Raw genomic sequence first — 14,077 nt, forward strand, 5'->3', positions numbered from 1 at the left:
ACCACCACACTTCATCCTTTGCTGGAGATGCTAGTGATTGACCACATGACCGTCTACAGACAAAGTGGGTGATTTAAGCTGCTGACCACTAAGCTATGGCCAAGACAAGGATGCAGTAATTAGAGAGGAGTATTTGAAAAAACTGCACCTGTTAAAAATGCTGAAAATTTTCACTGTGCTATACAGGACACTATAGTTTGGAGTGAAGGGACAGTCAAGCCAATTACATCATAGTTTCCATCAAAGCTCTTTAGTAAATCTCTAGCCCCTTGGAAATAGCAGGCCACTTATTTTAGTAGCTTCATGTAGCAAACCAATGGGGACAGCTCCTTTCAACTTGGACTTCAATGGCTGTTTTGCAGAGACCTTCTGTGGAGTGCCTAAAATAGATCCGAGAGCTCTGGCTTTAAGCAAGTGGAAGGAAAGCTTGCCTCGTTCCCTGCATCTAAAAAGAAATGCAGAGGAAGAGTATTGGACTTGCGATCTCTGCTACTGTGCTGCTTCCCCTTTCAACATAGTCTGTAGCAGTAGTCTGCTCCTCAGGGCCACTAACGGCTGAACTTTATGCTTATTGAGTCTCTTGACTTTGAATCATTATCTGATTCTGGGTGGGATATTGATTTGGTCTGAACCAGCTGAGCAATATATCACCAGTCCCTTTTTGTTTACTGCCTGAAAGCACAATGGTTCTATTTATCTCTAAAGGAGGTTTTAGTCTTTGTCATAGACCTTTATCCTTTGGAGCCCACAAACACACATCTTCCTGACATGAATCCAGACTTTCAGTAGCTTTCGGGGGGCATTGCACTGGTGTGACACAAATGTAGTGATAGTCTTTAAGTAATTCACTTCTAAAAGCAGAGAAATGTATGAGATTGCAAAAGAGGCAGTGATGAGGATGTTAAATAAGAAGTTATGATTAGAGGAGGACTTTTGTACGAACCCCTCCATGCATTGAAAAACATTGACTAGCCCTGTCCCTTGACATCACCCCATTTCTGTGGGTTCAGCTGATGTCAGATGGAGTTCTACACACGTATGGGTAGAACTCTTCCTTGTAATGAGGAATTGAACCAAACAATCTGTGGAACTCATGGATCTTGGGGGTAAGAACAGAGCTAGCCTGCATTTCAAAAGTCATAAGTGGGGCTGGACTGCATTCTTCCAAAGCATGGAGGGCTTTATCTGAACTTCCCTACAATAGAACATCTTGGATATATGTTAGGAACAAGAAAAAGATTTATAAGTTTTGGAATGCAAGTTCTGATGTTGTACTGTGGCATTACAATTAATAAGTTGTGTGGCGAGTTGCCACCTCCCCCCATGGAAATAAAGACACAGGACACAAGAATTTGAGTTAATGGGTCAAATTAGGCCACAACTTTATTGATTACAGGAATTGAGCGACATTGGCTTAGGCATTGGTCCTACTATTAACCGGCCTGGCCGGTGAGGGTTAACCACCAGTGGGAGGAGTCCTGCTGAGGCACGTCAACTAGGACCTCCCTCAGGATCACCACGTGGGGGTGTGCCGTGGGCCCACATCTCCATAGGCTTAGGACAAGGCCACGCCCCCCGGAATCCTTTACAGTACTATCCTTTATTTGGGAGGTGATGGCACTCCCTCTCCCCCTTCATCTGCATAACAATAGACTGTACCCCCACCAATGCCTACCAAGAGGGCGGTCCTTGGCTGTGCCAGCCCTAAGTAGGTGAGGCCACGCCCCCCACCCGCCAATTGGCTGGCACGGGGTATGACGCGGCTGAGGATTCCCTGCTATCGCGTGGGGCTGGAGCCAGCTCCCGTGAGTGTGGGGAGGGGCGTGAAGCCCGCAACCTGACCTCCTCCCTAGCTCGGAAGTGGATTACTGTGAATAATTTTTAAATGCATCTTATAAAGTTTCAGTGAAGGAGGCTACCCATCTTTTCCCTAGGTAATACAGACTCTTTAATAATCAGTTACCACTGTGTTCATTATTCTAAGTGGAATATGCAGATCTGCAGTTTTTAGGGAGGATAAAAGTTGAGACACACCTTGCTTTTCAAAGCATCCCGCAGTGCTAGATAGAGCAGCCAGCTGTGGGTGAGATTCTCGAATTAAAGTTATTAATATTGGGACATTCCACATGGGGGACACACAAGTATGAGCATCCTTGTTCTGCCCCCATGCCTTTCATCCTATGTGAATTGTATGGGGAGGTGGGGAGCCCCTACAAGTATAGGAGACTTCAAACAGTCATTATTCAACAGTCACAAGGCAATAGGGATAGGAGGCATAGCTGGCATGCTCATCGCCCCCACTGCATGTGTGAAATTTCCTGATTAGCAAAACACTTGTGTAGCACATTCCGAGTGTATGGAGATCAGCTCACTATAATTTCAGTTTGTGCTTCAAAGAAGCAAATCTATTTTCTGCCATTATACCAAACCTGAGAGCTATAGCTCTAGTGGCGGTGATGGTGAATGGGGATTGGAGCACTAAGAAGAACACACAGCTAAGATAAATGTGGCTGGCCTGTGTTGTGACATGTTTCCATAGGTGCAACTTGAAAATATAGCTGCATTTATTTTGAGCTAGAAATATTGGGCAAGAAAGGCCATAGTAAGCATCTTTCAAAATAATCTTGAGCTTGATAAGATAACCTCACCTGTTGCCTGATTAATGAAAGTGCAACATAGGTGTGCTTCCCAAATTAGTCTTCCTTGAACCTAGTCAATGTCTATTGAAGTCGACAGAAAAGCTTTCATTGATCCGGTAAAGTATCGATTCAGCCCCCAAGTCTCTGGAGCGGCACTTGGCATAGTCAATGGAAAACTTAACAGACTTTAAAGGGGATGGTTGTCCATCTCTCAAGTGTAAAACTAAAATGGCTGCTTCGAAACAGGATATTTTTGAAAAGCATTTGTGATCATCATTCAGAGTCTAATGGTATAACAGATGCATAGATCTGAAAATGTATGAATGTGCCAATTTTTTTGTTTTTGTTTTGTAGTTTACAAAGGAAACCCACCAGTTAATGAGATGAAAAATGAAAATTGCTCTTTTATTGAAGCACTGCATTCCCCCCTCCCCTGCAAAAATAAAATAAAAATGAATTTGGTGATGTCATCTACACTGGTTTCCACTAGAATAGTTGGCAAGGCACAAAACAAAATGGAGAATTAAAATTTGAATATAATGAAAACCTGGAGAATTAAAACCAACATCACAAATCAGTACAGTAAATGACACCACCCTGGCTTTATCTTTTGTTGTTGTTCTTAATTACAGCCTGATCATGAGTAGGTAGCTCAAAAGTAGAGATGGAGGAGAAATCCCTAATCAGCACTTTTCAAAACAAGATGCTAACTAAAACACCACCATCCCTCAAAATTCACACTTATCGAATTTTGCAATGCAGTTCTCTAGCCACATACTGTGTTTGAAAAAGCATGTACCAGTGAAATAGACTCACAGAAATGCATTCCATTTGGGAAAGTGGTTTGCAAAACTGCGAATATTTGGCCAAATTACAGACAAAAGTGTGTATATTTCAAAAAATATGCACTAAACTGATGATGAATTTTCATTAGGACTTTTTTATATAAAAAAAATGCAAATTGAGGTAGAAATGTACGTAAAATAATGGCCACTGACATTACAAAACAGTTTTGTCGATGAAAAGTTGAGTAAAATAACAGAGATCTCTGGATCACAGGAGAATATTATTTGGAAAAAGCTTTAATACCTTGAAGGGCAAAGTTATGTTGTTTATCTGAAGAGCACTCATGGTACAAGTAAATTGAAAAGGTAGCTTAATCCACATACCCTGCAGCCTAGATCTAAGCCAAGTTCCCTTGATTTATCATGCATATTGCTATAGCATATATATTTAGCTCCTGCAGTAGTGCTGGCTTTTCCCCCTACGCTATTGTGAATCTCGAATTAAAGATAAAAATGAGGCTTTGCATTGGGTTGGTGAAAATTGCTGCACCCTCCATCCACGGAAGCAATTTCACCTCAGTAATATACCAAAAGAAGTGTGCATTATATAGCAATGATGGTGCTGCAAATAGTCACCCTCATGGTGCTCATCTGTGTGTATCAGGCCTTAATTTCAAGTGCCATAATCATATCATAATCTTAACAGAGTCCCATTACTCTCATAGTGAAGAAAGCAGCATTGTAAACTAGAGGCCATCAACTGTAATAAAGGAGATGACAAATTATTTTAATCAATTTTATTTAATAATAATAATAATAATAATAATAATAATAATAATAATTTATTATTTATAACAGAACACTAAAATACAATAACATATTAAACATTAAAAGCTTCCCTAAACAGGGCTGCCTTCAGATGTCTTCTAAAAGTTTGGTAGTTGTTGTTCTCTTTGACATCTGGTGGGAGGGTGTTCCACAGGGCAGGTGCCACTACCGAGAAGGCCCTCTGCCTGGTTCCCTGTAACTTGGCTTCTCGCAGTGAGGGAACCGCCAGAAGGCCCTTGGCGCTGGACCTCAATGTCTGGGCAGAATAATGGAGGTGGAGACGCTCTTTCAGGTATACTGGGCCGAGGCCGTTTAGGTCTTTAAAGGTCAGCACCAACACTTTGAATTGTGCTCGGAAACATACTGGGATCCAGTGTAGGTCTTTCAAGACCAGTGTTATATGGTCTTGGCGGCCGCTCCCAGTCACCAGTCTAGCTGCCGCATTCTGAATTATGATTCCCCCCCCCCCAAAAAAAACCCCACAACCAAGGCACTTTAAATCAAATTCTACCATGATGACCCGACCCATTCTCTCTCTCTATATATGTTCCATTTTGCTGGGTATTTGTTCAGGCACTGCATGAACCATTTGCACAGTTGCACACCTTGGATGTGTGGCTATACCATGCTTATAAGTCTGGCAGTGGGCCAGACATACTGACTGTCTTCCCTTTCCCCAAGAGCCACCCAACTTGCTACGCTTGTAAATTTTATTTGTTCTACTACATTAAAATCAAGTTCTTTTTATACTCGGCAAATGGATAGCATATGATTTGCCTTATTTAATTTGTTGGAATTTATTTATATAATACACAATGTTGGCATTTACTTGATATACAGAACTTTCTCAATGGTAAAAAAATATACATATCTGTGATGCGGTAAAATTGTAAAACAGAGATACTATGAATCAGTACATCAGTGCACTGTGTATTTTGTGTGTGTGTGTGTTGTGTTTATTTTAAAAAGCAAAACTGATCTGTTGCTGCATATTTATTTAATACTTGTAGGGATATTCCACTTGTACTTTTGAATCAGAAATAAATGGAACAATGGCTTAGTGTAGATTTCGGCAGTCATTTCCCTTTCGTGAAGAATTAGGAATGGCTTGATTAAATTACTTTCTTGCTCACACTTTTGTATAGACCAAGTATCTATATCATGTCCATCAAATATCCTCCTTTTCATAGCTTAAAATGTGTTTTGATAAAGCTAAACTGTTCACTGGGATGTAAGGCACCTTAACCAATGTGGGCGCCTCCACAATTATTTCCACATCAACAGGGATGCACGTAAATATATGTGTTTTACTTGCTCATGAGATTCTTCACATTGACCTGCGTTTACATACAATACAAGAGGATGACCAGTTCCCTTGGTGATTCCTTTGTTTGTGTTGAATATATGCCCTGGTATAATTCATGAATCACATGGATGGATGCATTTAAATGTTGCTCACCCAGCGTGGGAGCAAGTGCAGAGACAGTAATGCACATACTCTTAGCAGTATGTGCCAAGAGAGGGGAGTCCTTCAATTTACCCAGAGAGAGTCCATAATCCCACACCCCAGGGATAGGCAAAAAATACATGAGTTCAGAAAGTACGTTGGCATAATTAACTAGGTGGACTTTGACTGAGGAGTCTATGAGTTAACATCCCTTATGCTTTTACCTGGCTGGAATGTGTCATTCAACTGTGATAATGCCTCTTACATGCAGAAACTTCTGAGTTCTGTGTGACTGGGATGTACAGTGGGGAGAGTCACATCCATTGTCCCAACCATGTTGGTCTTTGGTCTTCTCATCATTGCCATGTAGCCCATGGATGGTTCTCCATAAAGAAATAGGCCAAAAAATAACTATTGAATAATTTGTTTATCTGGATAACCGAAGGAGCATCTCCATCCTCATAGTTCAGGCCGGACACTGAGGTCTAGTTCTGAGGGCCTTCTTGCGGTTCCTTCATTGTGAGAAGTGAAGTTACAGGGAACCTGACAGAGGGTCTTCTTGATAGTTTGCAAAGTTTTATGGTGAAAGTCCATCTTTACACTATAGTGCCATTACAGGGTCAATATAGTCACGAATCAAAGGTCAATGTGTATGGCAGTTCCCAGTTTTTAACTATTTCTGCTCTATCTCTGCTCTAACTAACAACTAATCCAGAATGCAGCAGCTAGACTAGTGACTGGGAGCAGCCGCTGAGACCACATAACACTGGTCTTGAAAGACCTACACTGGCTCCCAGTACGTTTCCGAGCACAATTCAAAGTGTTGGTGCTGACCTTTAAAGCCCTAAATGGCCTCGGCCCAGTATACCTGAAGGAGCGTCTCCACCTCCATTATTCTGCCTGGACACTGAGGTCCAGCGCTGAGGGCCTTCTGGCGGTTTCCTCACTGCGAGAAGCCAAGTTACAGGGAACCAGGCAGAGGGCCTTCTCGGTAGTGGCACCCGCCCTGTGGAACACCCTCCCACCAGATGTCAAAGGAAAAAACAATTACCAGACTTTTAGAAGACATCTGAAGGCAGCCCTGTTTAGGTAAGCTTTTAATATCTCAAGAACTATTGTATTTTAATCTTTTGTTGGAAGCCACCTAGAATGGCTGGGGAAACCCAGCCAGATGGGCGGGGTATTAATAATAATAATAATAATAATAATAATAATAATAATAATAATAACTGCCAACAGCAAGTTAGACATTTCTTGCTAAACTTGATGTGATCTCAGTGTTGCCTCTTTCCTATATAAATCACCCTCAACTGCTTTCTTACCTGGGAGTAGCAAAATGATTCTTGACAGCATCTAATGTGTAATCAAACTGCAAACCTTCGATACTCACAATTTCTCCCTCACAATAATTGACACCTTCTGCTGCCATCCCCCCTCCTTGTTTCCATTCTTACAGTAAATTTCACAGTATTTGCATCTGCATTTCACTCATTAAAGCAAAACAAAACCCTACCACATATCCACAGTAGGAGATGATGATTGAACCGCCTTTTGTATTCTTTGTTTTTCTATTGATATTTGCAATTGTTGCAAATTTCCTTTCTTCTTGGCACTTGCCTGGTGAGCCTGTTTACCTAACATTGGATCATTCTGAGGATTTTAAATAAGGATGTGTTTTAAGACTGGGAGCACAAGTGTTTTCATTGATGCCCCACGCATTTGGTTACAGCAATTCTTTGCTTCTCAATTGATTAAAGCGACAAAAATGCTACATCAAATTTAATGCATTTGTGGACAAATTATTATTAGCAGTAGTACTAAATTTATTGCCCACCCTGCACCAGCAGGTCCCAGGATGGATTATAACAATTTAAAATTCCATCTTTAAACAGATTAGAATCACTGGATAGCGTGGGCCCTGCAAACACATTTCAGGTGTCAAATGCCATGGGACAGAGGTGAATGTTCAGCGTCTGCCAAAAGCTGTATAGTGAGAAGCCAGGTGTACCTAGGGCTGCCATAAGTCCAGGGTTTCTGGGATATATCTGGGATTTTGACCTTGAAAATCACATCTGGGGGAAATTTCCAGTTCGCAACATAATGTCTGGGGAAACTCTGGCGTATGGCAACGCCACTTTTTATTATTATTTTCAAAAAGCTCCAACAGTGGTGAAAATAAGCTCCAAAAGAAGGCAGATTTGCCCAAAGGGTTTAGCACACATGTTGGGTGGTGGGGGCTGAGGCAAGAGGCAGGCGGTGGCGTCTTGTAGAGAAGGGGCTTTGAGGGTGTTGGAATATTCTAGAAAGAACTTGAAATTGGTCTTGACCAGGTTGCTAGGCAACAGAAAAATCTCCCCAGCAACAGGTGCCTTTTTTTAAGGGCATGTGGTCAGTGAAGGTCAGTCAGTATGTAAATAAACAGAAGTGTAAATGAGTTGAGAGTAGATGATCACCCACCAACATTTGACCCTGGAGGGTGAGAATAGATAGGTATGTGTCTGGTCAAGCAGTGAAAAACACCCCCAAAACAACAACAACAACAACCATACCCTCAGTTTCTCCGGGCTGAGGGAGAGAGAAGGTGTGCCGAGCTCAACTCAACTTTCACACTTGATTCTGTGAAGAAGGTGGAACTACCAAGAGTCTCTGCTGATCTTGATACCTGGGAGGTTCTCCAGGGTAGGATGTAGCCTTTCAGATATGTGGGGCCTAGGCCATTTAGGACTTCAAACACTAGCACAAGCACCTTAAATTGGGTCTGGAAAACCGGCAGCTAATGCAGCTGTTTTAGAACAAAGGTTATATGCGATCCAACGGCATCCCAAGCCAGTAATTTATACTCTGTTCTCTTGGCAAAGATAAGCATGTGCCTAGGCTATGGCCAGCACCATACAGATCAGGTCCTCCTTGCTATCTTCATCCCCAGGGGCAATCAAGATATTAATTGGTGAGGATGGTGGTCAAATAGTCACACAAAGCATGATAGATCGAGCTGTTCTGGGAAACTGCTGGACATGGCTGAAGGACATGGCTTAAGGATGATGTTCTACCTATCTTTCTGAAAGACAGGTCCTTTCTGAAAGACATCTCCTTTGGATGCAGAAGGTCCCATGAGTAATTCCTGGCATCTCCAGGTAGTGCTGGGAGAGACTTTTGCCATCAGTGTAGACAACTAGATGGACCAATGGTTTGACTCAATACAATTTTGCTTCATATTTTCCTAAAAGTATAATCTTTAAATCAGTTTAAATACAGTGGTACCTCAGGTTAAGTACTTAATTCGTTCTGGAGGTCCGTACTTAACCTGAAACTGTTCTTAACCTGAAGCACCACGTTAGCTAATGGGGCCTCCTGCTGCTGCCGCGCCGCCAGAGCACGATTTCTGTTCTCATCCTGAAGCAAAGTTCTTAATCTGAAGCACTATTTCTGGGTTAGCAGAGTCTGTAACCTGAAGCATATGTAACCTGAAGCGTACCACGGTAGTTTCCAATTAGAGGAACAGGGTGGGTCCATATATCAAGTGTTTGAGTCCATGGTAAAGAGATGTATCTTCGGCATTTGATAGCTATAAAATGAAGGTGCCAGACTCAACTCTGTTGTTGTTTAGTCGTTTAGTTGTGTCCGACTCTTCGTGACCCCATGGACCAGAGCACGCCAGGCACTCCTGTCTTCCACTGCCTGCCGCAGTTTGGTCAGACTCATGTATGTAGCTTCGAGAACACTGTCCAACCATCTCGTCCTCTGTCATCCCCTTCTCCTTGTGCCCTCCATCTTTCCCAACATCAGGGTCTTTTCCAGGGAGCATTCTCTTCTCATGAGGTGGCCAAAGTATTGGAGCCTCAGCTTCAGGATCTGTCCTTCCAGTGAGTACTCAGGGCTGATTTCCTTAAGAATGGATAGGTTTGATCTTCTTGCAGTCCAGAAGCTATGAACTATGCCAAGCAGACTCAACTCTACTTAGGGTCAAATAGATGTGTTGAAACCTCTGATAAGACGTTCTAGGGCCCAGTTAAAAACACACAAAGAGAGGAAGTTAAGGAACTCCAGAGACTAAACCAATACATCTTGATTAGGTCAAATACCTTAATGAATATTCCATAGTAAATCTCACACTGCCCTATTCATTCTGGGAAGTGTTCAGTGGACTGCTCATTTCTGGCAATCACTCATAGAGTCTTGACACTGAATTGCATTCAAGGATGGTTACCTAAACAGAGATTCTGTAGTGTTCTCAAGGTTTTTGTAAGTAGCTGAAGCCTTCAAGAATGAGCAATTCTGAGTACAGAAACAGAATGAAACAAGCTGAGGAAAATGTTAAAAGAATATTTTTGTTGTTGTTTTTTAAAGGAAAGAATAACAAAATATAACACTCAAATGGAAGTTGAAAACTATTGACAATATACTGAAATTTGCCATGCTGAACACCGCCCGAATGAAGATTAATCTCTCCACCTTGCGCTGTGTTTGAGTTAAGAAAAGATTTTTTCAGGATAAAATGAAATTCTTCAGACTAAAAGTATAATATAGTTCATTGATCCTAGGACGGGACACCAATGTATTCATGAGCTTACTTTGTATTAGCATTTTCTTCTTCTCTGTACAAAGGATGCAGGACAACATCTGAAATATATATATATCTCCTGATAGGAGACAGGGGCATTTTGTATCCGTCCTGCCCACGGAAAATAAAATAATGATCAGAGAACATGGTGCTTTTCACAGAATACATAATTCATTTATAATTTATACTTTGATTTCCTTTGCCACTGCTTTTATTGCACAATAATATTCACTCCAGCAGACATTATTCAACAGTTGCTCATGCATGGAAAAACTAAATGATCTAAAACATTGAAGGTGTTTCCATTTCTTTCTCCCCCTCCCCCTCATAATTTGCCTTTTACAGTGGAATTTATTTTGCTTTCCTAACCACAGGTATAAAAAGGGAAAGCAATTTCAAGCAGCATAATATCTTTGCATTAGGCCATATCTTCTCTCCTGTCTTGATTTTTATTTAATGGTTACCAGAACAGACAAACTTACATCTCCCCCCCCCCCCAAAGTCCATTTGACAGCTAGTCGTGTTAGCCAAGTACTTCTCTGCAGCTTTTCATCTCAACATTGATTTTCCCCACCATCCCTGTCAATGGACAGTCATTTCTGCCTCATAGCCAGAATGGATTTATCACCTTATAAATCTCCTCTGGCGTTTGTTGTAACAACAAATATACATGAAGACCAACATCAGGTGTAGCGTCCTGCCTTAAGTTCTCTCTGCCAAATTTAGTATGTTCCCTTTCCTCTGGAAGCCCCCCACTTTTCTTTCCCAACATTCCAAAAGATTGTTCAAGTTGCTCTTTGTTCCATACCATACAAAGACAAAATTTGATCAAATGCATACCCTCCGACATTTCTCCAGTGAAAATAGGGTCATTCTATTCCATACCCTCCAACTTTCTCCAGTGAAAATAGAGAGACCCCTTCCAGCATTTCTCCGATGAAGATAAGGGTGTCCTTTGGAAAAGTGGGACATTTTGGGATCAAATCATAAACCAAGATGGCTTCTGTGAATCTGGGACTGTCCCTGGAAAATAGGCACACTTTCAGGGCCTGCAAACAAACATAGTTGTGCTTTGTTGACACACCACTGCTTCAGTTCTATAATCTTGCTTTGAGGTTTTGGTCAAATGGGAGGGGGGTGTCAGTTTTTGTTCTTAAAAAAACAACAACCCTGTTTATTTCTGGAAAAATAAGAATGGTGATGGCTATCTTCAAAACTCCTTTCCTACCATCACACTGCGCCACGAGCAAAATAACAGGAGTTTTTTTTCCCATCCAGAACTCAGCAGAACTCAGTTCCGCCACCTCTCAGGTGGGTGCCATTGCCATTATAAGAGAACAAGGGAGGTGTTCATGGTGAATTCCAGAACCTCTTTTTCTAGAAAAATACCACTGGGTGAGAGAGAGAGAGAGAGAGAGAGAGAGAGAGAGAGAGAGAGAGTTCTTTCTCTGTTAGCCAAGCAGACCATGCTCTGCTACACACACCACAATTTTGTCCTCTTTAGTTGTTACACCCATGAAAGGGCTACGCAACTTGAAAAAGTGTGTTATGATGGTACCTTTAGTGCCACCCTCATTGCCATGTGACTCTTTCTGACATACCCGTGTTCTTCTGCATTGGGAAGCCTTTTCTGTTTATGGAGGTTCTCCGTATAATGAAGAGCGGTGCATAACCAGGATTCTAAGTTTCACAGAGAGCCTTCACAAGTACAGAAGTCTCACCACTGCACCCTGCAACATCTGGAAGGATAAGGATCTGGGCATGGTGAGGCGACAAAGCAGAGAGCCAGTGGGCTTATGCCCACCCTCTCCTCTCATAGGATGAAGATCACATGTTTCTAAATGTCCAAAGAAAGCTTCTGTTTATGCTTTATCTGTCCTCCTCCTTTTGTTTCCCTTTTGAAATTCACTGTTGCAGAGGTGGCAACCCATGGCCCACGTGTGGCTCTCAGTCTTTTAACTGCACCTTCCTTCCACCCTGCAACAGTATCAGGACAAAGAAAGTAACTGCCATTCTTCTGGCAGACAGAAGAATGGCAGACAAAATTAATGGGCTACGCAGAATTGGATAAAATGACAGGAAGGATTCGAAACCTGCGGGACCAGAGATTCACAGAAGATTGGAAGAAGTATACGAATTATTTGAAGAGCAACTGTAATCAACAAATTACGTTAGTGGGACCACAAGAAGTTTTGTAAGGAGAAATAGATGAAACGTTGCAAAGTAGAAAAAGAATAGAGATATTAGGTATGAGATTTAAATGTAAGAAATGTATACTAAGTGATTAGACTGGAAAAATTTCAGATGTGATTGGTGGAAGTAAAAAAAAAATTGTATAAGATGTAAAAGTATGTTTAATTACTGTTGAAAATGATATGTTAAAAAACTAATAAAAATTTATACATATATATTTAAAAAAGGACAAAGAAAGTAACTGGTCTGGCAAGTAGACTCCTGCTCAAATTCAGAGCCCCAACCACAGTGCAAGGCAGGATCCACCTGTCTCCTTGTCTCTCCCAATCTGGTCTGCAGCTCTTGAGCCATGGCAAGGTATTGCAAGTATGTTAGATGGCTGGTGGGTGTTTGTGAGTGTCCTTTTTTTCATTCTACAACTCAGCTCTCTGGTGATTTGCCCTCTGTCTGAGCTTGCAGAACAGCCCATCCATGGTCACCATGGGGTTTTGAGGGAGTAGCTGATAGGGCTGAAGACTTCCGAAGCAATAGTGGAAGAGACAGACAGAACCTGGTCAGAAACTGAAAATATCAAATATTTTGTCAAGCATCCTGAAAAAGAGGCAGAAGAAGTCTCTACCAGTCTCCAGCACAGGATTCAGGACAGCACTAATTTTGGCTCTCTGTGCAGCTGTTAAAGGCACAGTTTGACTTCATCTAATCTATTGGATTTCCTGTCCAATCAGTTTGACTTCATCTAATCTGTTGGATTTCCTGTCGAGCTGTGAATCTCAACAACAGGCATCCCAATACTGCCTCGGTTTCTGGTTTCTATATTAAGCTTGACAATTGACTTCTCTGCAGTTTTCTTGCCTGGCTTATACCAGGACTAAATATGACCCTGAAATATGGCAATGAGGAGAGAGGGAGGGTGATGTTGCCAAAATCACTTGATTTAAAGAGCAAGGATTTTATCTGAAGGGCAGGGGTAGGGCCTTTGACTGTATAACGGCTCCCATCTTGCATTTATAACGGAACCTTTCCCAAGTGCATGAAGAAATAATTGGCCTTGCCAAATAAATAAGGCGTTACGTGATAAGCAATGAAATGAATGAGAGTATCTGACCATCTGAACAAATAAACTTGATTAAGAGCCTGTTGGGAGGAAGCAAAATATGTCAAGACAATATCGGCTTGGAACTCATGTCGAAAGAGCAGTTTATCTCCAGAAGAAACCTGCTGGAGGAGACACCTCTTCACACTGAAAACCTACATTGGGGAAAGAAAACAGGAAAAAAACCCCGACCTCTCATATCCTGACTGCTTTGAAGCTTCCTTTGTTCATGTCCCTTCTTCTGAGACAGGCTTATGCAACGATTAGCTGTGGACTGCTAAAACAAATACTCAGAAAATCCAATTAATTAGATTTACTAATGTGCCTGGTAAGGTGTTGTGCTGTTTTCTACCCGATGCAGAGCATACCCACCGCCACTCATCCGTACTGGCTGCTTGTATTATCCTACAAAGCCCTAAATATTTGGGTGTTAATAATAATAGTTAATGCAATTCTTCTCCTTTCTGTTTTAAGTCCCAAGGCCTCTAGAATTAAGAGATGAGACAAAAGAATCCACATTTTCTGCAAATA

Source organism: Podarcis pityusensis, assembly GCF_964106645.2.
Source record: "Podarcis pityusensis genome assembly, chromosome: 10".
Classification (NCBI taxonomy): domain Eukaryota; kingdom Metazoa; phylum Chordata; class Lepidosauria; order Squamata; family Lacertidae; genus Podarcis; species Podarcis pityusensis.